Here is a 23147-nt window from a genome sequence, read left to right as displayed (position 1 = left end):
CTGTTTATAAGGGAGTTCAATGCCCAAATAAATCAATGTTCAAACAAATCTTCTCCGCATTTTAATGCATAATAATCCATGAGTTTGGCTCTGTAATTGCTGCTTGCATTGAATGGCACTACATTTGAACCTTCTTCAGTTCGTATATGAACTACAGATTCAAAATTGACTGACCTGGTGTTGACTTCAGCTGTTTTTTCTTGTGAACGCAACACACGATGGTGAACAGCAGAATCAGGATCAGAGCAGCGCAGCCAGAAGCAATCACAATGAGCAAATCTATGGAAGAAAAACACAAGGTCATTTAAATCAAACTCCAAAACTGCCTCGAACAGCTCATTTACACCAACTGCAACACAAAAAAAACAAAAAAATGTTGCCTAGCAGCTATGGGTTTTAATTTTACTATTATAGGTGAACATATAGGTGCATATATACGTGCATATATGTAACTATATAGGTATATGTATGCACATATATATGTGTACATATATGTGTGTATATATGTACATATATGTGTATATATGTGTACATATATGTGTACACATATGTGTACATATATATGTGTGCATATATGTACATATAATATAGGAAAACGGACAATTTTATATATGTCACATATATTAAAATCTTATATCAAAACCTATATTTAAACATATGTTTATATAGGTTTTTTCCATGTGGGTGCCATTGTTATTTTTTATTTATTTGTATTTGACTGTATATGTCGTAGCTCAACACTCACACTTCCATCTCTCTTTAGGGCTCGGAGTGACATCCGTGGTGACATTCATACTAGCTGATGAGAAACTTACCATTTTCTAATGTCTGTGAGCTTCTGGTTACTGCAGAGGTCACATTAGAGGTCACATTAGAGGTCACAGAGGTCACAGCTGCAGTAGTTGACCCTGAAATAAACCATCAGCACAGAATCAGCTGCTTTCTCTCTTAATAGAAATCACTGCATTTTAAAGAATTAATTGGCCAGTTGAGAGAATTTATTTGTCTGAATCTCATGAAACATGTAAAGGAGACGTACAGGTCACATATCAGTCCAAAATCAAAACAGTAAGTAGTACATACTATTTTGAATAAATTTTCATTGCATGTTTTAGGGGCATTAGACTGTATTTGTCCCTCAAATTATATTTCTGATATATAAGGAAAATCCAAAGAAAAAAAAAAAGGTATGGCAATTTTCATACAGTCAGTCAGGGTTGGCTGTAGACTGCAATAAAGAGAAAACACCTAAACTCAATATTTATACCTTGCGGATTTATAAATGCGGATGCTTTGTTCTTATTCAGTCATAATTCATATTCATGTGCCCATATAAGGTGTCCAACTATGTCCTCCAGATGCGTTTCTAAGAATCTAATGCAAATCATTTTCTAAGGAGCCAGGATGTCTAAGAAACTAAAATAACATCTCTGTCCAACCTTAACCCTTGCACACACACACACACACACACACACACTGAAGCAATCAGAGACACTCTAAAGAACACTCTCTAGTACAGTGAAACAATAATAATACAGAAAATAAAATTTCCTCCTCACAAACTAGTACCAATTATTAAATTATTATTATTAAGTGAAGAGTGTGAAACCTGACAAATAAGCTGGTCTGGTCTGAACATGTAGATTATATAGCACTATGGGAAAAGATATAGCGGTGGCCAGGTAATATTCTGCATTTATTTCGTCGTTTAGTTTTATAAAGATGTATTGCAGTCATTAGTTTTATTGCATCTTGAGAACTGCCTTAAAAGTTATGGTCAAGTGCATCTGAGAAACACCTAAAAACACTTCCAGACCAGTGCTTCACCATCCATTTTGTCTCGTACAGATTTGTGGAGGCTTTGAAGATTAGCAACTACTCTGTGGAAGTGACTGGGGTTCAAATAAACAAACACCTGTCTGTCTTCAAACTCTACAGATTAAATGATCATATTACATATAAATAAAAATGTATAAATAACAATAAAATAACAATCATTTCTGTAAACAACTGCAATTACAAAAAAATAAAAAAAAAAAAACAGAGAGAGAAAAAGCTAAATTGTAAACCATTACAGTAAATACAATTTAGTGAGTGGACAAATTAATTTCAAAATGCAAAAAAAAAAATAATGTTTGTAAAATAGTTCTCATTTAATTTATGCAATAAAAATAAGATTTCGGGGTAAAATTATTATCATTTTATTTATATTTTTTTGCACAAAAAATAGTGAAAAATATAAAATGTAAATAATAAACTATATATTTCAACAAATAATAAAAAAAGGGGGTAACACTTTAGAATAAGGTTCCATTAGTTAATGTTAGTTAATGTATTAATTAACATGAACAAACAATGAATAATACATTTATTACTGTATTTATTAATCTTCGTTAATGTTAGTTACTGAAAATACAGTTATTCATTGTTAGTTCATGGTAATTCACAGTGCATTAACTAATGTTAACAAGCACAACTTTTGATTTAAATAATGCATTAGTAAATGTTGAAATTAACATCAACTAAGACTTATAAATGCTGTAGAAGGATTGTTCTTGCTTAGTTCACGTTAACGAAAGTAGTTAACTTACATTAACTAATGGAACCTTATTCTAAAGTGTTACCAAAAAGGTTATTTTTCACTTCCAGCCTAAATATGTTCTTACTTCATTCAAAATCCTTTATAAAGAGTCCTAGAGGAGTTAAAAACATCACAATCCATTGAAATATGCTTCAGAGTTTCTGCTAATTTGGGGGTTAAACATGACTTTGACGTGTTCCTGACAGGTTTTGTGAGATTCTGCTTCACTCTTGATGCTTTTGTTTAGTAAATACATTGACATTCATATATTAAAATCTCACCAGAACAGGGTTTGAGTCTAATGGTCTTCTCTGCGTGACTGACGTGGTTCTTCACGCTGCAGCTGATGTCTCCATCAGTTCCCTCATCCAGATCAACCCTGCTGTTTCTAAACATTGGTCCTTCTAGTATTTCTCCATTCAGAGTCCAGGTGTAGAGGAGCTGATCTCCATCAGAGGAGCAGAACACTGAAGTCTGATTGGAGGAGCAGATGATTGACACATTCACTGAGCCAATAGGAGCTGGAGGGAGGGACACATCACAGTCACATGACTATTTCTTGATATTATGTAAATGAGTCAGTCAAAACATTTCTACACAAAGTTTATATCTGATATGATAGTGTAAGTCAGTCATGTGACAACAATGAAGCAAATGACTGTCTGAAATGCTTTCACATGTCATTTTTTAAAAGCAGTATGCAGTACACAGTTAGCAACACACTGGTATTTCATTCTTAAAATAGTCTCAGACTCAGTGCAAAGAAAGAGAAGATGCTGTTGACTGAATTCTTCCAGATATTTAATAATGAGCTGCAATAAAAACCTTCACAGAGATTCATCTGATTCATTTGCATGAGAGAGAGATCTTTGGAGAACATGAGATTGTAATGAGTCTGATGAGAGACTTTCTGTACCTTCAACAATCACTTGAAGATCTCGAGATGTTTCTGAGCCGTCTGATAGAGTGAGTTTTAATCTGTAATTCCCTGAATCTGTTCTGATCACACGGTTTATTATCAGAGTCCCATTAGTGACTGTCACTTCAGGTCTGTTATTATAAAGATCACACTGACTCTTCCTCATACTGCCATTCTTTACTCGACAAACTGGACCATCTGCTGTGTTGTAGTTTATTCTCTTTATTATCTTCAGATCATATTTACTAGCGTCCTGCATCATCATCAGATTGAGTTTGTGTCCCAGAGCTGTGTAACATGGACCTGACTGATCTAAACTGCAGTTTAACTCCAGACCTGAAGAACAAAACACAAAAATGTTCCAACATTTTAGGACATCATGAATTAAAATCAGACACAAATTACACAAACATTGACAGAATTAAAGTTCATCTGAAGAAACACATCAGACAGACTCTTGATCTGATCTCAGTTCATCTCAATAATGCTCATGGTCAGAACCATTTCATCTCTACTTTAAACTTTTACATGCAGGCGTCCAGTGAGGGTCATTCTTGTGTAATCAGTTACATAATACAGACGGAGACTTCCCTCAGATAACAGGAGAGAAGGAGCACACGGTTACACTGGGATATATATGATAGTAGATATTTGTTCAGGTGAAGGATGGAAATGTGGATTTATTCACTGTTTGTTTGGAAACATAAAATCTACAACTGTGAGCATTTTAACCTTCAGTTAATAATAAACCAATAGTGTGTGTCCATTAACAAACACAGTCCAGCATCCCTCGGCTAATTTAAGTTGTAGACTCGGCTGCTTACAATCATCTTCACATAAACACAGATATGTATCATTTGTCTCCTGACTTGAAGGGATAGTTACATACAGGAAAATCACATGCATACATTGTGATACTCTTCAAAACAGGGACAGGGAGACGCGGAGGAGAAAAATTGTTGAATAAAGTTATTTTTGTTTTCTATGCGCAAAATAAAAGTATTCTTGTAGCATTGTAAAGTTATGGTTGAACTGACGTCACATGGACTGTTTTAACGATGTCCTTACTGCATTTCTTTCCTATATTGTGGTAATTACATTGCTGTCTAAGAGGGACAGAGAGCTCTCGGATTTCATCATTGCTTTAGTTGATAGGCAACTTTGGTCCTGGAGGGCCATTGTCCTGCAGAGTTTAGCTCCAACCCAAATTAAACACACCTGAACAAGGCAATCAGTGTTTCGGGATTACTTGATAGATTCATGCAGGTGAGTTTTTATGAGGGCTGAAGCTGAACTCCAGGACCGGAGTTGCCTCTCCCTGCTGTACAGATTTACCTCAAATTAGAGTGTAATACAAAATATCTGTTACAATCAAACATATACTTTATTAAAGATGTCAGTGGAATGTCAAGCAAATCTTTATATTCTCATTTATCTTAATGTTAATTTTATTCAAATGAGACTCAGTCTGCATAGTTTTATTTTCTAAATCACTTTATGTGTGTAAACGTGACATTTTTATAATGAAGAATTTGTCTTTGTCCTGCACTTTTTACTGAATCCTATTACACTGTGACAGTTCTCTCTTTATTAATAGTGTTTTGATATTTATCATATCATATTTAATGAAGAGACATCATTCATCAATCCTCAATATAAGTTATATTTTCATAATGCATTTATGAAAATACTATATAAAATAAATCTTCCTCTCACATTTTTTTAATACTCCACTGATACAAACTGTTTCAGAAGATCAGGAAACACTGTGACTAGATCTCTACAGACTCTTTATGTAATATTAACTCAAATGTTTTTATGTCAGAGATTGATCTGATTGATCAGCATCATAAGAGTCTGATGTGAAAGTGACTCACATGCAGCAGTTTGCAGCAGCATCAGTCCAAAGATGAGCATCATTTCTCTAAAGTCCAGTTTCAGAAGAACTCAATCCCAGCAGAAGAGTGTGACGCTGCTTCAGATCGTCTGTGTTCTGGCTCTCATCAAGACAAGCGTCTTCACGACGAGACTCACACTCGACTGACACAGGAGGAAACATCTGACCGCTTCACTGAGGAAAGAGGAAGTTTCTTCTTCTGGGGGAAGACACATCCTGTTAGTTTGCACTATAATACATCTGAAACAAGAGAAACTATGAAAGAACTAGTATCAGGAACATTAAACAATCTTGTTTTGGAAGCAACTAGTGGACAGGATTTGTTTTTGAGTGAAGTAAAATTACTATTTATACAAATGACGTCACAGATTGTGTTTCAGATAAATTAAAACAGTATCTTTCCTGTACTAATGAAATGCTCTGGTCAGTTTGATTGAGAGTAAAGCAGAATCAGCTCTACATGCAGCTGTGTGTATTGAGTGTGTGCTGCTGTTTGACTCAGTTCTAGTCAGTTCACATGTGAATGAAGAGAGGATTGTGATCTTCTGTTGACTGGAGCAGAGACTCATGGGACTCGATGAGTTTGTAGCTGCTCAGAGCTGCTGATGTAGAGAGCGCCACCTGCAGGAGAAAACTACAACTACAACTACACTCTTTCACAGCCATCTGATCTCAATTCATTCAGAAAAACAGGACTGAAATTAGATTAATCTGATTTATCTGAACTTAATTTGTCATTAAATATACATTAAGGATGTGTTTTGGTTAAATTCTATACTCTATGGATTAGGGTAGTGAATTTTTGGGTTGACATCAAATTGTTTGAATTCATGATTCACAGGTTTTTGATTCAATTTAAGAATGATTCAATTATATTAAATTCAATTCACAATTCAATTTGATTAACGAATTGAATTTACATTCTTTAAGTGCATTCATACGATTATTTAAATGCTTAGTCCAGGGGAAAATTACACAGCAGCCTTTAGGGTTACAGAACCATAGGTTAGAGAAAAAAAAAAGTCCATTGTTAGATGCTAGTTTAATGATGCTATGGCATATGTAGACATTTTAAGAAGATTTTAAAAGTATTATGAAAAGGCTAACATTTATCACACCAGGGGTGTAGCCATCATTTCTGATGTGTCAGAAATGTCAGATGCAATCATTTCATGTCGGCCTATGTATGTATTCATTATATATATATATATATATATATATATATATATATATATATATATATATATATATATATATATATATATATATATATATATATATTTTTTTTTTTTTTTTTTTTTTTTTTACAAGAAATTCTTATTTCTTACTTTAAATTTGCTATAAGAAATCAAAAACACTTCTGGACAATAACCAATCATTTGTAATCCACATTTCTTTCCTAAGGTCAATTTTATAATTGTTTTATATAATACAAACAATTAGTTATATTTTCTGCACAGAATTAGGTAGAACATATATTTTATAGTTTCTGTAATGTAATAAATTATATTTAAGTTATCATTTACATTACATTTGCATTTATTCATTTAGCAGACACTTTTATCCAAAGCGACTTACAGATGAAGACAGTGGAAGCAATCAAAAACAACAAAAAGATCAATGAAATATAAGTGCTATAACAAGTCTCAGTTAGGTTAACACAGTACACGTAGCATGGGATTTTAACTAATATATTATAAAGAAAACAGATAGAATAAAAAAAGAATAGAGCAAGCTAGTGTTAGAGGTCTTTACACATACACACACACACAGATACAATTGCATAATTAATGAAAAGAAAATAGAATACATAAAGTTTAGAAAGGTAGTTAGATTTTTTAAAGAATAGAATTAGAATAGTGAGTGTTAAAGTTAGAGGGCCAAATAAAGATGGAAGAGATGTGTTATAAGGCGATTCTTGAAGATGGCTAAGGACTCAGCTGCTCGGACTGAGTTGGGGAGGTCATTCCACCAGGAGGGAACATTTAATTTAAAAGTCCGTAAAAGTGATCTCTTATAACTGCATCATTCTTAAATTTTATTTGTTTACTGTCTTGATGTTTAAGTAGTTGATTCTGCTTTTTATTTAGATTAGCTGCAGAGATAAATGTATTTGTCAATATTAGGCTTCTGAGCGAGAGATCACTTCTCTTACAATGTGAACACTTCTTTATATCATTTTCATAAGATAAAATGCTACAGTATTTAACTTTTCCTCTCCATCAGCGAATGATGATTCTGAAAGAAAACACACCCGATGTCTATTTGCTGTAGAAACAAACTCTTTAGTGCGTCTGATTAACAGATAAACTTCACGCTCTTACTTCAAGGTTATTGTCAATGTCGTGGTTATTTGAACAGTTTCCTTCCTACATTCGTTTCTACAACATTGTTAAAAGAACATTTATCATTCAGTGGAACTGTGAATGCTTTAGACACACTACATTTTTGCTCCGTCCATGCAATAAATGCTAAGGTAATGTTGTCTTTATGACTGAGAGCCAGTGAAAAACAAGACTGCTTGACCTTAGCATTACTGGCCACGAGTCCTGAGGAGAGATCACACATCAGCTTCTCAAAAATGTGTCAGTGAGACGAACTGAGCGCGAACGCAATCCTGTGACATTCACAGACGGTAAACAGTGAAGCGCGTGAAGGAGAGATGCGAGTCACAAACACTGTTCAAGGTCTCCATTCATTTGTGCTTGTAATAATTTAATGTGCATATATTTTGAAAGTATTTTTAAATCGCTATAGAAATTGCTATTCATTTCTTAGCATTTTATATTGATTACTGTCTGAAATCGATGATTCACAATTCAAAAATGTTTCAAGATGCATCGATAAAACGAGTGAATTGTTACTAGAGATGTTCCGATACCCCTTTTCTCTTCCTGATACCGATTCCGATATCTGGGCTCAGGGTATCGGCCGATACCGAGTACTGATACGATACCTGGGTGTGTATCTGTATATACAGCTGTATATACTATTAGCCCTGTGTAAATTGCTAGAATTATTTTATGGTGTGCTTCAGACTTGCACATTAAAAATACAACACATTACTCACTCTATTGACAGCGTGGCATTGGACGTCGCCTCCAGTTTATATTGGGCAAACTAAACACAACGTGCAAAATGCTGCGTCTCAACAGCGGAGACAACTCAGGATCTTCAGTCAGGCAGGTGTGTGATGCGATACTGTCAATGTCCTTGTCGTCGTCTTGTAGTTGTTCCATTCATGACAACATATGCTCTCCACTTCTGTTGGCAACTCACAACACTTGCTACAAGAAATCCACCAGTTTTGAAGAGATATCCGTCTCTCTGAGGCTTGAAGATGTGCTGCTGCAGCGGATCGCTCCTGAGTACTTGATCTGTATATTCTGGTTCAAATAAATATGGTTGTGAAATTTTTTTTAACATTGTCTGTTGATATACTGAAATCGTCTTCCATTACAATTTATTTCTAAATATGTTTAGATCTTCACAGTGAAAGGTAACACTTCCGAAATCTCTGTGTAAACCATAGACAGTAAGTGTAAACAATGAGTGACGTACACGCGCGAGAGATTACTTCCGGCGCTTTCCGCGCTTGCGCAGACTAAGCCAAGGGCGCACACAAGTCACATCAGGAAGCACTCGCGCACTCAGATCAGTTGAATGTGGTTGTGTACAAGAGGTAAAAACTATATAAATACTGTTCGTTTTCTTACACAAACTGCTCATTTCGTGTCTTAGGTCATCAATGTGCACTTACGATGGGGAATTGTTTAATTTGGACTCCTCTGTGCAAGCTCTTTGAGGTGGTGACCATAGACCTCCATTATATGAGTCACAGACAAGAACGGTTTGACCAAAAAATATAAAAATGGGAAATACTGCGGAAACAGAGAAACCTACATCTTGGATGTCCTTAAGGTAAGCTAAAACTTATCAAAATTGAATTTGAAAGGGAACCATCCCTTTAATTTGTAAATTGTGAGGTACTGGAACAAAGCAGGGTAACGGATCCAGCACGCGATTACAGAAGGGAGAGGTAATGGAGCACTTGCACAATCACATTGGTGGACCAGTTTAAGTGATTAAGAGCATGCATCAGTTGCTTTTATAGGGTCTGTAAGTTCATCAATAACATGGAAATGCCATGCGATTTTACATTTACAGGCCTAAAAACTTTTCTGAGGGGGACTATGTGTCGCATGGTTTTAATAAATCTTGCCGCTTTCAAGTTAAGAATGAGGGAAATTCCTGCATTTATTAAACATAGCTTGTAGGTTTGAATAATAAAATAAATCCACACAGAGACTAAGATTAAATCAGTCATTTGAATCCATGAACTCTCATAGCGCACTTCTCATCAGCATAGGTGTTAAGTAATGAAGTACAAATAGTTTGTTACATTACTTAAGTATAAATTTGGGGTATCTATACTTTACTTGAGTAATTAGTTTTCAGCCGACGTTTTACTTCTACTCCTTACAATTTCACACAAGTTACTACTTTCTACTCCTTACAGTTTAAAAATATGTTTGTTACTGCTATTTCTTTTCGGATTGTTTTCATTTGTCATCATTAAAAAATAAATAAAAAAAACTATCCAGATAAATCGTGCCATCCGGATGGAGTGAATTTGATTGTGGTTGGATGAGAAGTATAAACAAATACCATTCCGACATCCTATTGGTTTGTACGCAATCCATCGCACCTGCACTACACAAATCACATCACACTCCAGCCAGGACATAGCCAGTTTTGGGTTTGTTTATCAAAAAATATATTTCTTAAAAAAGAATGGTTGGGTATGGAACCGGTATCCAATCGCCTCAGAGTCAGTCTCCTTACATTTTAATATGAGACCGGCATCAGACCGGTTTCCTCCCCGTCTTTCAGCGCACTCTTCAACCCGCAGACCCAACTATGGAAGGCCAAAAGGGTCAAATTCACGTGAATTTTAACGCGTCAACAACACAAAAAATCAAATTATAAAAAAAAAATACTCCAAATACACACATGCTGCAATACTCTCATGGTTTTACCTTTATAAGTTCATGAAACATGCTCTTATTGTGAAAAATGCCATATTATTATTTACAGCCGATTCTCAAGATTGAAATGAGTCCAAAATCAAAACAATCCATAACGATCTTTCATATTTAAATAATACCTAAACCCATGAATCAGTTGGAGAGCTCTATTAAACATTTGACAGAATGGATCAAGGAGTAGCAACATGAATAGAGAGTCCATACAACATAATCAAATTTGCACAAATATGTGTTTTAATCAGAAAACAGCCATAACCACATTGAGGTAAAACATAAAAAATATAAAGATACAAAAACACAACATCAAGCCTTGGACTGGAGACCGTGAGAAAGTCCGTCTGACCACCAGACAGCAAGACCAGCAGAGACCAAGCCCCAATCTCCTTCCCTCCAGAGGGTAAGAAAGCCAGCATCTTATAGGCAGCATGGTTAATCACAATCAATTTTCCACACCTGCATCACAGCACTTAACCTAAAGACACAGAAAGTGTTACCTCGAGACACCTGCTGGACAAAATAAAATACTACAGCCCCTTGGATCGTCACAGTAGATTCAGACTATAACTTTTGACTCTCCTTGCTATATTCGTGGAGTTATGAGTTGGTATTTTTGTGTATGGCACTCAGAAAGCAACAGTATTTAAATAGTATACTTCGGTGAGTCAAGAGCCAAACAAAAAGTCCTGTTTCATTACAAAATACTGTAACTTTTGTAAACATTATACTATCACCACAAAATTGTAATTAATATTTATTACAAAATAAATATTTCATAAAACTGCAATTTAAATATAATATTTATATAGGCTATACAAAAAAAGACAAAATAATAAGGCTGAATAAGCTGATCTATAGCATGTTAAATGCTGGTTGCCTGTCTGTGAATGGTACACCCCTCTAAGCTCGCAGAAGTCGATTGACCCAAGTCCTCAGCAGCCAATGACATTGACCTGTTCAAACTGATTTTTAACGCATACTTCACGTGTACGTCACGTGTATTTAACGTGTATTTAACACGTGAAATACATGTTAAATATGCGCTGATTTTTAACACGCATTTAATGCGTTAAATACGTGTTGTTTACGCGTGAAATACACGTATTTAACGTATTGTTGACGCGTTAAAATTCACGTGAATTTGACCCTTTTGGCCTTCCATAGCGGAGCAGCACATGCACTCAAACACAAAAAGAGGATGCGTTAGTATTTTCACTTAAAAGAATGGTGTTCGGCCAGTTATTTATATATTTTGCTGTAGTGTGTCAGTATAAAATGTCAGTTTACATTTCCAAACATTCATTTTGTCATTGTCAGACTGCTTGTGCATTAAAAATCGCACTAGATTATTATTAAAATTAATGGCAAACTAATTCCTACTGACACACTACAGCAAAATACATAAATAGCTGGCTTTAAACCCTTTTTTGTGGTGAAAATAATAATGTGCCCAAAGAATGAGCATACAGTAATTCACAGGACTGATTAAAGACGGTGACGGACAGCACTCATCTTAACTAAATATCAGAAAGATTGACAGAGATAGAGTAGAAACATTATGTGTGGTTTTGTATTAAATAATGACCCAGATTGTGAAATACATTTATTAGCCTTAGATTAAGGGAAGCATCCAAGGTGAAATGAGAGCATCCAAGGTGAAAGCTATGGATTTATTTTAATATTTGTAATGTTCTTTAATATTACCATAGTTTTTTTTTTGCAGTTCTTTTTTTTTAAAGTATCGGTTCAGGTACCGTTTAGGCGCTGGTACCGTTTTAAAAGTATCGAAAAGGCACTGGACCCTACTTAAAAGTTATTATTTCTCACTACTGGCTCATTCACCAAATGGGTGTTTCTCTTCATCCTCCACAGATTAAGCTACTGTAGGTAGTTCGGTAGCGAGACGTTTGAATAAATTAGCGTTTGCGATTGACAATGTTGTGATAGGCTTTACCAGTTTTGTAACTCGTTGCCCCCCCCACACTGAACATAGCAGACGTATGTACCGAATACAGGAAGCTATCAATCAAGAAGGTATCAGGATTATGAGTTATTTTTCATTTTTAGTTTTTGATTAATCACTTGGATTAATCATTCATTTTGACAGCATTGATGTTTATTGTATATAGACAACCACACAAGAGTAATTATTACTAAGCCTGCCCTGGGTACACCAATGTTCTTGTCCATTGCCCTCGCAGATTCCTGCAGCTAAGTGTAACGAGTACTTATGCCCATTTTGATAGGGGTGAATTATCCTGTGGCTCTGGATGAATGGTGACAAAGGATCTTTGTCCTTGCTCCCAAATTCAATACGCTCCGTACTATTCTGATTAATATCAAGGCTAAAATGAGGAGGGCTCTAGGCTTTATATTCTGTCACGGGCCTAACCTGGAGTTTACAGCAAATATGAGAAAGCCCTAAACCATCAAATATCTCCCCAACCTCACAATATCCTACAGCATAGAAGGGAACGCCCCTACCCCAGAACCAACAATGACCAGAAGTCAAATTACCAGCAGTAACGAGCGGATGAATATTCCCAAAGTAAATTGACTGGTTCAGAATCAACAATTTAATTTCAGGAAATCACAATTTAAAAGAAAGTTATCTGAACCTGAAATCTGGAAAATTAGTCAGAGAAAAGAAAGGCTTAATAAATTAATAGAAATTGGGAAAATACTGACAAGTACTTTGACCCCTTTTAAGTAAACAGCGTATGCACAATTAGGGCTAATTTAACTTTACACAGTTTGAAAAAAAAAACTCACTTAAAAGAGCATTTCAACATATTAGGAAACATTCAAACAACACACAAAAAAAAAAATCTCTTTAACAAAATTATATGGTGAATTTCACAATATTCAAATCAACATTACAGCTTTTCCAAAAGCAAAACAACATCCAAACCTCCCAGGCTGCTGAATTAGGCTGTGCAGGCGGTATTTCCGATTCTCTTAAGTCCAACGCAGTTCAATTGTAGAACAGTTCAAACGCGTAACAAGTGTCTCAATGCAATCACTCTCGAACGTTCAAACTTCTCTGCTTTTACCCGATAATCCTTGGGTTTCAGAAGGAACAAGGAAACATCTTACTTGAGTTGTAATCAGTAATGTCATTCAATGGCAGGGTAAACGTACGAGTTTCCCCGAAATGCACTGATGAAGTGGGTTTTCCCAGCAAACCATCCAGCCTGATGACGCAGCACACTCACGAACTCCAAACAGCCTCTTTTCGTTTCCCCGCGACTCGTTCCGAATCCCGGGAAAAGTCATGCAAATTGTTGTCACTCCAGTCTTCACATTTTCTCGACAGCACCACCCAGTTGCTCGTTAATCTCCCTGTTACGGTGAACAGCTGTTCAGTCCTCACCAACTCTCTTCCGTCCCCGCTTCTTCTCTCCTTTTCTTTCTGCACCCACCAAAATGCTGGGACCCGCCCCTTTTCTATGGTTACATTCCCCCCTGTTAAACCCTGCCATACTGACATTGCAAAAAAAAAAACACATGATAATTAAACACAATTTGTAATCAAACAAATCCATAACTCAATTAACATAGAATTTTCCTACGTCAGGACATAATCATTGTTAAACCTCAGAGGCAGCCTACCCTTTGTCTCTCTTGTGGAACATCTAGGCTCCCTATCTGACCCTGCAGTATCCACACCAAGCCACCCCTTTTGAGTATCCGGTAAACTCCCCAAAGAAGTTGGTTTGCTTGATAAAGGGTCACAATCTGTCGGTCCTTCAGACTCTGTGGGCTCACTTGTTAATTCTAAGGGTTGTAGAACCCATAAAGAGTCAAAAGACTCATCACCATTATTTTTAGGCAACACATTATCTCCTTGTCTGTCAGGCCTGACACTTTTACGATTACTGTGTCCCACCATGGTCTCGTAAGTACAGGGCTTCATTTGGTTTCTGTGTACAACCTTGGCATTCCCCCCACGTTCAGGCCTAACTGTATACACAGGGCCATCTGCACTATTTCTTTTAACCACAAAATATGGGCGATCCTCCCAATTGTCCTGAATTTTGTTCCGACCGCGATGCCTATGATTGCATAGCAAGACCCTATCTACAGGTAGAATCAATGCACTCGAAGCAGTCCTATCATAGATTCTCTTTCTGCGTCTCGCTGATTGTACCGACACAGCTTGAGCAATATCGTTAGCTGTACTCAATCATTCATGATGCGCTCGCACCCAATCATCCAGATTGTCTGCTAAGTCTTCGCTAGGGTTCTCTCCAGCCAAAATATCTTAAGGTAGACGTGCATCAGTTCCGAACATAAGGTAAAATGGAGAATAACCAGTGGAAGAATGAGTCTGATTATTGTACACCATTACCAATTCAGAAAGATGATCTGTCCATTTGCGCTTCTTCTCCACAGGCAACGCTCGTAACATCTCATGCATAGTGCAATTAAATCGCTCACACTGGCCGTTGCCCTGTGGATGATATGGGTTAGTACGACTTTTAGTCATGCCATAGAGCTCACATAACTCTTTAATGACATTAGCCGCAAAACAACGGCCTTGGTCCGAATGCAACCTGGCAGGACAGCCATGGTACTTGATCCAATGGTTCAACAACACCTGTGCTGTTGAGTGAGCTGTCTGGTTCCTTGTTGGAACGGCAATGGTAAACCTTGTAAACATATCGGTCAATACAAGGACATTTTCAAACCCATCACAGGATTTTTCCAGCACAGTGTAGTCCATAGCTACTACCTCCCGTGGCGCTGCAACGTCAGTGCATGTCATGGGGGCCCTCTGTGTTGGAAAGACATCCCTAGCCAACGCACACCGTTTACATTGCTTTATCCATCCCTGAACATCCTTGGCCATCCCTGGCCAGTAGTAGCATTTCTGCATTGAATTAATGGTACTTTTGCCACTAAAGTGCCCCCCATGATCATGCTTGGCTTCATAAGCTTGTCTGCGCAATGACTCTGGCACCACTAGCTGCCATACCTCCTCACTATCCCGGGGGTCTCTAATCTTTCTAAAGAGTACCCCTTGATACAACGTAAGGCGATCCCACTGACTAGCTAACATTTTGGCCATGGAATTCATAGTCCCCAATTGGGTTCTGTTCGGCCTTACACCCATCTTGAACAGTAACGCCTTTTTCTGCAATATTTGCACCTCCTCCCAGTCATAACCAGCGACCTCCCCCAACATCACAAACTGACCATTACTTCATCACACTTCTCTTTACCCTTGGACTGGGACTTAAGACTAATTCTCACTTGCTCTTCATTTATCAGCAAGAAGTCTGGGCCAGTGTCAGTTTGTTCCGGCTCTATCTGTTCTGGAATCCTAGTCAAAACATCTTCATTGACATTTTGTCTGCCCGGTTTATACAGGATATCAAAATGAAACTCAGCCAACTGAGCAACCCAGCGCTGCTCTACCGCCCCAAGGTTCGCAGAGCTGAGGTACCTCAGGGGATTGTGATCAGTGACAACCGTAAACTTGCTAAACCGCAAGTATTCACGGAATTTATCCGTAATTGCCCATTTAAGTGCTAAGAGCTCCAATTTAAAAGCACTATAGTTCCGATCATTCTTTTCAGAGCCTCTGAGCCCACGGCTTGCATATGCTATCACATGTTCTACACAATCTCGTTTCTGAGTCAAGATGGCTCCGAGCCCTCGAAGACTACCATCGGTGGTCAAGGTAAAGGGAAGGCTAAAATCTGGAAATGCCAAGACTGGTGGAGACATTAAAGCTTGCCTTAAGGTGTCGAAAGCCTCCTGGCACTGCTTAGACCATTCAAAGGACAGAACTCTGGATGACTCTAGAGCTTTGTGGGATTTACCTATCAACTCATGCAAGGGCCTTGCAATTTGAGCAAACTGGGGCACAAATCTGCGATAATAGCTCATGAACCTCTCTAGGACACTTTGGGACCGGCCATGTCTCCAGCACCTGTACTTTTTCCTGGTCTACCTGAATGCCTTCCTTAGATATAACATGACCCAAGAACTTAACTCTTTCCTTGTAAAGGAAGCATTTACTGGGCTTCAATTTCAAATTGTTTTCCTTCAAACGAGTGAAGACTAGATCCAGTTTCTCACAGTGCTCATCAAAGTCTTTTGAGAAGACTATAATTTCATCCAAATATACTAAAAGGGTGTCAAATGTCAAATCTCCTAAGACCACACCCATTAGGCGTTGAAATGTCGCCGGGGCGTTGCATAACCCAAAGGGCATGCGAGTCCACTCGAACAACCCGAAAGGTGTAGTCACCGCTGTCTTTATTTGGTCTTGACTATCCATGGCAACCAGGAAGTAGCCAGATGTCAGATCAAGCGTTGAAAAAATACGGGCATTTCCTAGAGCATCAATTGACTCCTCCACTCGAGGGAGAGGGTACGCATCTTTACAGGTTATTTGATTCAGTCTCCTGTAATTACAGCAAAACTGAATTCCCCCATCCTTCTTAACAACAATCACTGCAGGGGAAGCCCAAGGACTGCAACTTTCCTTAAGGATGCCCTGAGACACCAGGTCCTGTACATGTCGTTTGACCTCTTGAAAGATCTGTGGTGGGATGCGTCTGTGACATTGTTTGATGGGCTGAGCATCTCCTGTAGGGATGCAGTGTGTAACTGCAGTGGTGTGACCATAATCACTGTCAGACTTAGAGAACACATCTATATGTTTCTCTAGAAGTGCCCTCAACTTCAACGTCTGTTCAACCTGCAAAGGTTTCATATTAACCTCTATTGAGATTGGCAATGGGTCCGATAATCGACCATGACCTGCCACCTCCTCAGTTTTAACCCGTACACAGAGCGCATCTTGTTGCTCCTCAAAAATTATCGGGTCTTTCAGGTAGATCTCTGCCGGTTTATGAACCTCAGGAAGCCTAGCTCTAGGTGGCAGTCTCACAATCTTACTAGTGGCATTTAATATCCGAACTGGCACCTTTCCTTCTTTTGCTTGGATCAAGACATTAGCAACAAAAACCCCACTTGGCAGACTTACACCTGTTGTAGCCTCCACCAAGACTTGGCATTGGCTCTTCATTGGGGTTCGGCAACGCCCCTGTACAATTACCTGAGTGTATGGCGGAATGGTAACTTTCCTCCTGCCTGCTACCTTGACATAACCTATTCTACCTGATGGGGCAATTTAGTTTGTTTCCTTTTCAATGGTTGCCAGTACTCTCCTGACACAGGCATTCTCTCTCAACCCCCTGTGGCGGTCTAGCTTGGTCACCTCTTTATGGGTGCCAAGCAGTCCCTTAAGGTCCCCCAGTATATTCATGCCAACGATGCCAGGAACGCCCACCCCTCCTGACTGTTCAGGATCCTTTAATACAAACACACACTTGTTACATAAGGTCTGTCCCATGCACTCTACATCAGTCTCCAGACACCCAACCACTGGGATCTCCAATCCATTCGCCACAGTGAGGCGCACCCATCTGGCACTCAATAGCTCTGATCAAACTCCACAAAAATGTTCTCTAAAGTAAGACTCTGTAATGGTTGTAACCTCCGAGCCTGTGTCCAACAAACAGCGGGTTATAACCCCAGCTATTTTTACCTCAATAACCAGACAATTACCAAATGCCTGACTAGTAACCTGGTGGCCATGGACCGCGGATGAGGCAGACTGAACACGAATTGAAGCTGACCTATCTACACCCGAACTATCACCATGCTGACTGGACACAGTCGTAGTCCTGTCCACTGGCAGCCCTGGTTGTTTTTCCTGATTTTGGGGACAATAACGACTCGTGTGTCCTGGCTGGTTACAGGAGTAGCAAATGTATCTACCATCACTATCCTTCAGCGGGGCCCGGGAGATGCGTTTGTAACTTTCCCTTGGCTCTACCCTCATTTCTTTAACAAGGCGAACCTCTTTAAACAGCTCTTCTTGACGGGTCGCGAGTTTCTGAATAGCCCCATGCAGGCTTTCTAAGCTGAGTGAAGGTGATTCTGTCACCGCAGTAGTAGAACTCACGGTGGCTCTGGACTTGCCACTACTTAAAGCTGCAGCTGACACATTCTTTTCCCCCTCCTCTGACCAGGTGATCGCAGCTTCTATAACATCTTTGAACGACATACCCTCTGTTCCTTAAAGGGGGGGTGAAATGCTCGTTTTCACTCAATATCATGTTAATCTTGAGTACCTATAGAGTAGTACTGCATCCATCATAACTCCAAAAAGTATTTAGTTTTATTATATTCATAAGAGAAAGATAGTCTGTACCGTTTTTTCCCGGAAAAACACGAGCGCCTGGAGGCGTGTCGTGTGGGCGGAGCTAAAGAATCACGAGCACCAACTGCTTTGAGAGCGTTTGGAAGCTGTGACAGCTGTGAAGGCTGAAACTGAACGAGAGCAGCAGCAGCAAGGACTTGCTCCGAGCGGGGCTCGAACCCCGGTCTCCGATGGGAGGCGGACGCACTAACAAGGAGGCAGAGATATTTTAAGCAGTTTTACTCACCGCCTGTGGTTCCAACACACAATCGTGACCCTTTTTCGTTGGGATTGCATCATCCTTAAGAAATAAACAATACGCAAATCCGTCGTCAAACTGGGCTTTGTTTGTAAAACAAGCATTTTAGAAATGCAGGGAACAAACACAAACACTTGCACAAGTGTTGCACAAGCACTTTTTCGCGTTACAAAACCACGTTCGCAAAATCAAACTAACTTATTCGTGCAACTTAAACCGAACACAATAAATAAATACAAATAGATTTGCTTACCGTATCAGTCAGATGAAGTCTTCTCAAGCTCTAAAATCCACTTTTGCTCACAGATGCATGACCGATTCTTCCTCCCATCTTCATGAAGTTCATGAGACGTTAACCGTTTCTGCTGCGTCACAGGCAACTCATATTTGAAAGACGCAGACAAATGCTTACACGAAACGAAGCTCACATGAACCAAAAAGCTTAAAGGTTAATTGCAAACTCACAAAAACTCACACAGTTGGCACATCAGTTGGAGTCACGTCTCATCTGAATTTGAGCGCGAAATTAAAGTCAATCCCACAATGCAATGCATTTACAGTCTGATACTGTATTACAAATTTATCGGGAGGAAAACAGAAATGTGCTGTATATTTACAGCTGTTCTGTAAATTATACAGCCTTATACTGTATTATGGAAATACAGTACAATTCTGTAAGAAATTCGCTGTAAATTTACAGTAAAGGGTTACAGTGTACCACTGAAATCAGAGAGTTTTCTTTCCCGAGGAATATAAAAGGCTGGAGTTACACTCTGTTTTTCGGTGGCAGCTTTTGCTAATGCCAGGGCCTCACGTTGACCTTCTCTGGCCAGTAGCAAAGCTTCACCTTGTTCAGACAATTTTCTGTTAAGTAAATCCACTTCTTTCTGTAAATCCTCCATTTCTATAACAGGCAAATAAACGAATCCTGTTCGTGACGCCAAATGTAACGAGTACTTTTGCCCATTTTGATAGGGGTGAATTATCCTGTGGCTCTGGATGAATGGTGACAAAGGATCTTTGTCCTTGCTCCCAAATTCAATATGCTCCGTACTATTCTGATTAATATCAAGGCTAAAATGAGGAGGGCTCCAGGCTTTATATTCTGTCACGGGCCTAACCTGGAGTTTACAGCACATATGAGAAAGCCCTAAACCATCAAATATCTCCCCAACCTCACAATATCCTACAGCATAGAAGGGAACGCCCCTACCCCAGAACCAACAATGACCAGAAGTCAAATTACCAGCAGAAACGAGCGGACGAATATTCCCAAAGTAAATTGACTGGTTCAGAATCAACAATTTAATTTCAGGAAATCACAATTTAAAAGAAAGTTATCTGAACCTGAAATCTGGAAAATTAGTCAGAGAAAAGAAAGGCTTAATAAATTAATAGAAACTGGGAAAATACTGACAAGTACTTTAACCCCTTTTAAGTAAACAGCGTATGCACAATTAGGGCTAATTTAACTTTACACAGTTTGAAAAAAAAAAAACTCACTTAAAAGAGCATTTCAACATATTAGGAAACATTCAAACAACACACACACAAAAAAAAAAAATCTCTTTAACACAATTATATGGTGAATTTCACAATATTCAAATCAACATTACAGCTTTTCCAAAAGCAAAACAACATCCAAACCTCCCAGGCTGCTGATTAGGCTGTGCAGGCGGTATTTCCGATTCTCTTAAGTCCAACGCAGTTCAATTGTAGAACAGTTCAAACGCGTAACAAGTGTCTCAATGCAATCGCTCTCGAACGTTCAAACTTCTCTGCTTTTACCCGATAATCCTTGGGTTTCAGAAGGAACAAGGAAACATCTTACTTGAGTTGTAATCAGTAATGTCATTCAATGGCAGGGTAAACGTACGAGTTTCCCCGAAATGCACTGATGAAGTGGGTTTTCCCAGCAAACCATCCAGCCTGATGACGCAGCACACTCACAAACTCCAAACAGCCTCTTTTTGTTTCCCCGCGACTCGTTCCAAATCCCGGGAAAAGTCATGCAAATTGTTGTCACTCCAGTCTTCACATTTTCTCGACAGCACCACCCAGTTGCTCGTTAATCTCCCTGTTACGGTGAACAGCTGTTCAGTCCTCACCAACTCTCTTCCGTCCCCGCTTCTTCTCTCCTTTTCTTTCTGCACCCACCAAAATGCTGGGACCCGCCCCTTTTCTATGGTTACATAAGCTTGGATGTACATTTACATTCCATTAAAGTTTATTGATGACATGCCTCTGAAGTTTGACTTTTTGCACCATAACAATAGTTATAGGCAACTAGTCATCATATCTCTAGCTCTTTAATGTATCTGCATTGTACTAAAATGCATTCTTTTTCAATGGGCATATATGCGGCTGAAATAGGTAGCCTAGTGCATCCCAAAGTTTTCAATATGAACATTTTAATGTAACATTATAGTCATTATGGCCTATGGCCTTTGGAAAAATGTTTTTTTTGAGGAGGTGGGGTAGTGCACAATAGGCCCCTGTGGCACGGCCTATTCAATTCAATTCAATTCAAGTTTATTTGTATAGCGCTTTTTACAAAACAAATCGTTACAAAGCAACTTTACAGAAAATTGTTTCTACAATATTTAGTAGTAGCTAGTAGTTTGTGCACATTTGACAGGATTTTAGAAAAAATAAAAATAATAATAATAATAATACAAGACGTCAGCTAGACGATGAACTATCAATATTATTAATTAAGTTATTATATGATTCAGTCACACATTTAGCAATAATTGTTAGTTCTGTTTGTTGATTCAGGGTTAGCATCATCTGAGGTCCTCTGAGGGTCAGCATCATCTCTTCTCAGGTGTTCTGGATCCAGACTGGAGCTTGTGTAAATCCTAGTTACCACGGGATGTAAATCCCGTGGCGAAACATAGAAACAAAATACAGACATCATTAGCATAGCTGCTGATCCAACAAAGTAAAATTAGTTTAACCCAAGCTAATGAATAAAAAAGCACCTTTGATCAGATGCAACTACACTCACAATTTAAGAGATACATTATTCGAATGCTTGGCGAAAGAGATGTGTTTTTAATCTAGATTTAAACAGAGAGAGTGTGTCTGAACCCCGAACATTATCAGGAAGGCTATTCCAGAGTTTGGGAGCCAAATGTGTTGAAAGCTCTACCTCCTTTAGTGGACTTTGCTATCCTAGGAACTACCAAAAGTCCAGGGTTTTGTGACCTTAGGGAGCGTGATGGATTGTAACGTGGTAGAAGGCTAGTTAGGTACGCAGGAGCTAAACCATTTAGGGCCTTATAGGTAAGTAATGATAATTTGTAACTGATACGGAACTTAATAGGTAGCCAGTGCAGAGACTGTAAAATTGGGGTAATATGATCATATTTTCTTGACCTTGTAAGGACTCTAGCTGCTGTATTTTGGACTACCTGTAGCTTGTTTATTGAAGAAGCAGGACAACCACCTAGAAGTGCATTACAATAGTCCAGTCTAGAGGTCATGAATGCATGAACTAGCTTTTCTGCATCAGAAACAGATAACATGCTTCGTAGCTTGGCAATGTTTCTAAGATGGAAGAATGCAGTTTTTGTAACATTGGAAATATGATTTTCAAAAGACAAATTGCTGTCTAATATGACACCCAGATTTCTGACTGTAGAGGAAGTAACAGTACATCCGTCTAGTTGCAGATTGCAATCTACAAGATTCTGTGTAGTGTTTTTTGGTCCAATAATTAGTATCTCTGTCTTATCCGAATTTAATTGGAGAAAATTATTTGTCATCCAATCTTTTACATTTTTAACACACTCTGTTAGCTTAGATAATTGGGAAGTTTCATCTGGTCTCGTTGAGATATATAGCTGAGTATCATCACCATAACAGTGGAAGCTAATTCCGTATTTTCTAATAATATTACCAAGGGGCAACATGTATATTGAAAATAGAAGGGGACCTAGGACGGATCCTTGTGGCACTCCATATTTTACTGATGATAAATGAGATGACTCCCCATTTAAGTAAACAAAATGGTAGCGATCGGACAGGTAGGATCTAAACCATCTTAGAGCCTGCCCTAAGCTTTTGTTCTTAATGGCATTTTTTTGTCCTTACATTACTTTTACTTTTATACTTTAAGTAGTTTTTTAAACCAGTACTTTTAAACTTTTACTTGAGTAAAAAGCTTGAGTTAATACTTCAACTTCTACAAAAGTCTTTTTAAACCTTGGTATCTATACTT

At 38.3% G+C, this 23147-nt stretch overlaps 1 protein-coding gene and 1 long non-coding RNA gene across 8 annotated transcripts in view; one reads left to right on the top strand and one right to left on the bottom strand.

Annotated features, from left to right (window-relative positions):
• The window catches only part of LOC127971498 (uncharacterized), a 248001-nt gene that overhangs the window by 119463 nt on the left and 105391 nt on the right, over positions 1 to 23147 (bottom strand). The gene's annotated exons all lie outside the window — the stretch shown is intronic.
• LOC127971505 (uncharacterized) overlaps positions 3498 to 23147 on the top strand; it is a 108595-nt gene continuing 88945 nt past the window's right edge. Inside the window, exon 1 of the long non-coding RNA XR_008156867.1 lies at positions 3498 to 3629. This is a non-coding gene — a long non-coding RNA (uncharacterized LOC127971505). The remainder of the gene's footprint in view (positions 3630 to 23147) is intronic.

This window comes from Carassius gibelio, chromosome B14, assembly GCF_023724105.1.
Source record: "Carassius gibelio isolate Cgi1373 ecotype wild population from Czech Republic chromosome B14, carGib1.2-hapl.c, whole genome shotgun sequence".
Taxonomy (NCBI): domain Eukaryota; kingdom Metazoa; phylum Chordata; class Actinopteri; order Cypriniformes; family Cyprinidae; genus Carassius; species Carassius gibelio.
This window is presented reverse-complemented; position numbering and strand designations above follow the sequence as displayed.